Raw genomic sequence first — 5,000 nt, forward strand, 5'->3', positions numbered from 1 at the left:
GGCACTGGTGCGGGCGCTTGCCTCGACCACCATCGGCACACGCTGGGCCCTGGGGCGGGCGGTTGCCTCGATCACCATCGGCACACGATGGGCCCTGGTGCGGGCGGTTGCCCCCAGCACCATCGGCACACGTTGGGCCCTGGTGCGGGCGCTTGCCTCGACCACCATCGGCACACGCTGGGCCCTGGTGCGGGCGCTTGCCTCGACCACCATCGGCACACGCTGGGCCCTGGTGCGGCCGCTTGCCTCGACCACCATCGGCACACGCTGGGCCCTGGTGCGGTCGGTTGCCTCGAGCACCATCGGCACACGCTGGGCCCTGGTGCGGGCGCTTGCCTCGACCACCATCGGCACACGCTGGGCCCTGGTGCGGGCGCTTGCCTCGACCACCATCGGCACACGCTGGGCCCTGGTGCGGCAGGTTGCCTCGAGCACCATCGGCACACGCTGGGCCCTGGTGCGGTCGGTTGCCTCGAGCACCATCGGCACACGCTGGGCCCTGGTGCGGGCGCTTGCCTCGACCACCATCGGCACACGCTGGGCCCTGGTGCGGCAGGTTCCCTCGACGACCATCGGCACACGCTGGGCCCTGGTGCGGCAGGTTGCCTCGAGCACCATCGGCACACGCTGGGCCCTGGTGCGGGCGGTTGCCTCGACCACCATCGGCACACGCTGGGCCCTGGTGCGGCAGCTTGGTGCTCGGCACACGCTCGGCCCTGGTGCGGTCGGTTGCCTCGAGCACCATCGGCACACGCTGGGCCCTGGTGCGGCAGGTTGCCTCGACCACCATCGGCAGCCTCGACCACCATCGGCACACGCTGGGCCCTGGTGCGGGCGCTTGCCTCGACCACCATCGGCACACGCTGGGCCCTGGTGCGGGCGCTTGCCTCGACCACCATCGGCACACGCTCCGCCCTGGTGCGGCAGGTTGCCTCGACCACCATCGGCACACGCTGGGCCCTGGTGCGGGCGGTTGCCTCGACCACCATCGGCACACGCTGGGCCCTGGTGCGGTCGGTTGCCTCGAGCACCATCGGCACACGCTGGGCCCTGGTGCGGGCGCTTGCCTCGACCACCATCGGCACACGCTGGGCCCTGGTGCGGCAGGTTCCCTCGACGACCATCGGCACACGCTGGGCCCTGGTGCGGCAGGTTGCCTCGAGCACCATCGGCACACGCTGGGCCCTGGTGCGGTCGGTTGCCTCGATCACCATCGGCACACGCTGGGCCCTGGTGCGGGCGGTTGCCTCGACCACCATCGGCACACGCTGGGCCCTGGTGCGGCAGGTTGCCTCGACCACCATCGGCACACGCTGGGCCCTGGTGCGGGCGCTTGCCTCGACCACCATCGGCACACGCTCGGCCCTGGTGCGGTCGGTTGCCTCGAGCACCATCGGCACACGCTGGGCCCTGGTGCGGCAGGTTGCCTCGAGCACCATCGGCACACGCTGGGCCCTGGTGCGGGCGGTTGCCTCGACCACCATCGGCACACGCTGGGCCCTGGTGCGGGCGCTTGCCTCGACCACCATCGGCACACGCTGGGCCCTGGTGCGGGCGCTTGCCTCGACCACCATCGGCACACGCTGGGCCCTGGTGCGGGCGCTTGCCTCGACCACCATCCGCACACGCTGGGCCCTGGTGCGGCAGGTTGCCTCGAGCACCATCGGCAGACGCTGGGCCCTGGTGCGGCAGGTTGCCTCGAGCACCATCGGCACACGCTGGGCCCTGGTGCGGGAACTTGCCTCGACCACCATCGGCACACGCTGGGCCCTGGTGCGGCAGGTTGCCTCGATCACCATCGGCACACGCTGGGCCCTGGTGCGACAGGTTGCCTCGAGCACCATCGGCACACTATCGGCCCTGGTGCGGGCGGTTGCCTCGACCACCATCGGCACACGCTGGGCCCTGGTGCGGGCGCTTGCCTCGAGCACCATCGGCACACGCTGGGCCCTGGTGCGGGCGGTTGCCTCGAGCACCATCGGCACACGCTGGGCCCTGGTGGGTTTAGGCACATCTTCAAATTTCTGCCGTGCCAATGCCATTTTTATGGCTTGTAAATTCATACAATGGTCCCCTAAGCCTTCACGTGAAGTTTCGTTGGAGGATGACTCGTTTTCTATTTTTCACGATTTTCGAAACTTTTTGCGGTTCGGGATTTTTTAAAATTTTTTTATAAGGATTTTTGGCCCCAAATTTTGTAGGCATGATCCTTCTATTTTTGTTGGCATGCACAAAAAAATTCAGCTAAAAACTCGAAGTAGAGAAGATTTTGTGACCGTTTGAAAAAAGTGTCCCCATTTCAGACACTTTAACGGCTACTGGTAGCAAACCTGTAAAATCTCAAATGCTCTTTAAGGGGGTGTGAATTCTCAGAGGTTTGATGAGGGATAGGGGGCCAACACAAGGCCAAGTACCAGCACCCATCGCACATCATGTGCGCACACCCCCCCGGCCCCCCTCCCAATCGCCGGAACCCCAATGCCGCCGGTCAGGTTCTCCGGCGGTACTCCGGCGATGCTCCGGCGATGCTGTCCCGAGTGAAAAAAATGCGGCACCAGCACATGCTGGAGCCAAGCATGGGCACCGTGGCTCAAAATCGAACTTCGGCCAAGGCCTCGACCATCAATGGCACATGATGACGCATGGTGATGGCACATGCATCGACCATCATCGGCATAGGCTGCCCTTCGGTACGGGCACTTGCCTCGACCGCCATCGGCACAAGCTGGGCCCTGGTGTGGGTTGTTGCCTCGATCACCAGCGGCACATGCTGAGCCTTGGTGCGGGCGGTTGCCTCGAGCACCATCGGCAGACCCTGGGCCCTGGTGCGGCCGGTTGCCCCGATAACCATCGGCACACGCTGGGCCCTGGAGCGGCCGGTTGCCTCGATCACCATCGGCAAAAGCTGGGCCCTGGTGCGGGCGCTTGCCTCGACCACCATCGGCACACGCTGGGCACTGGTGCGGGCGCTTGCCTCGACCACCATCGGCACACGCTGGGCCCTGGGGCGGGCGGTTGCCTCGATCACCATCGGCACACGCTGGGCCCTGGTGCGGGCGGTTGCCCCCAGCACCATCGGCACACGTTGGGCCCTGGTGCGGGCGCTTGCCTCGACCACCATCGGCACACGCTGGGCCCTGGTGCGGGCGCTTGCCTCGACCACCATCGGCACACGCTGGGCCCTGGTGCTGCCGCTTGCCTCGACCACCATCGGCACACGCTGGGCCCTGGTGCGGTCGGTTGCCTCGAGCACCATCGGCACACGCTGGGCCCTGGTGCGGGCGCTTGCCTCGACCACCATCGGCACACGCTGGGCCCTGGTGCGGCAGGTTGCCTCGAGCACCATCGGCACACGCTGGGCCCTGGTGCGGCAGGTTGCCTCGAGCACCATCGGCACACGCTGGGCCCTGGTGCGGTCGGTTGCCTCGAGCACCATCGGCACACGCTGGGCCCTGGTGCGGGCGCTTGCCTCGACCACCATCGGCACACGCTGGGCCCTGGTGCGGCAGGTTCCCTCGACGACCATCGGCACACGCTGGGCCCTGGTGCGGCAGGTTGCCTCGAGCACCATCGGCACACGCTGGGCCCTGGTGCGGTCGGTTGCCTCGATCACCATCGGCACACGCTGGGCCCTGGTGCGGGCGGTTGCCTCGACCACCATCGGCACACGCTGGGCCCTGGTGCGGCAGCTTGCCTCGAGCACCATCGGCACACGCTCGGCCCTGGTGCGGTCGGTTGCCTCGAGCACCATCGGCACACGCTGGGCCCTGGTGCGGCAGGTTGCCTCGACCACCATCGGCAGCCTCGACCACCATCGGCACACGCTGGGCCCTGGTGCGGGCGCTTGCCTCGACCACCATCGGCACACGCTGGGCCCTGGTGCGGGCGCTTGCCTCGACCACCATCGGCACACGCTCCGCCCTGGTGCGGCAGGTTGCCTCGACCACCATCGGCACACGCTGGGCCCTGGTGCGGGCGGTTGCCTCGACCACCATCGGCACACGCTGGGCCCTGGTGCGGTCGGTTGCCTCGAGCACCATCGGCACACGCTGGGCCCTGGTGCGGGCGGTTGCCTCGAGCACCATCGGCACACGCTGGGCCCTGGTGGGTTTAGGCACATCTTCAAATTTCTGCCGTGCCAATGCCATTTTTATGGCTTGTAAATTCATACAATGGTCCCCTAAGCCTTCACGTGAAGTTTCATTGGAGGATGACTCGTTTTCTATTTTTCACGATTTTCGAAACTTTTTGCGGTTCGGGATTTTTTAAAATTTTTTTATAAGGATTTTTGGCCCCAAATTTTGTAGGCATGATCCTTCTATTTTTGTTGGCATGCACAAAAAAATTCAGCTAAAAACTCGAAGTAGAGAAGATTTTGTGACCGTTTGAAAAAAGTGTCCCCATTTCAGACACTTTAACGGCTACTGGTAGCAAACCTGTAAAATCTCAAATGCTCTTTAAGGGGGTGTGAATTCTCAGAGGTTTGATGAGGGATAGGGGGCCAACACAAGGCCAAGTACCAGCACCCATCGCACATCATGTGCGCACACCCCCCCGGCCCCCCTCCCAATCGTCGGAACCCCAATGCCGCCGGTCAGGTTCTCCGGCGGTACTCCGGCGATGCTCCGGCGATGCTGTCCCGAGTGAAAAAAATGCGGCACCAGCACATGCTGGAGCCAAGCATGGGCACCGTGGCTCAAAATCGAACTTCGGCCAAGGCCTCGACCATCAATGGCACATGATGACGCATGGTGATGGCACATGCATCGACCATCATCGGCATAGGCTGCCCTTCGGTACGGGCACTTGCCTCGACCGCCATCGGCACAAGCTGGGCCCTGGTGTGGGTTGTTGCCTCGATCACAATCGGCACATGCTGAGCCTTGGTGCGGGCGGTTGCCTCGAGCACCATCGGCAGACCCTGGGCCCTGGTGCGGCCGGTTGCCCCGATAACCATCGGCACACGCTGGGCCCTGGGGCGGGCGCTTGCCCCCAGCACC

Source organism: Durio zibethinus, unplaced genomic scaffold (genome assembly GCF_047325235.1).
Source record: "Durio zibethinus cultivar Kanyao isolate XHJ-2024 unplaced genomic scaffold, ASM4732523v1 HiC_scaffold_325, whole genome shotgun sequence".
NCBI lineage: Eukaryota > Viridiplantae > Streptophyta > Magnoliopsida > Malvales > Malvaceae > Durio > Durio zibethinus.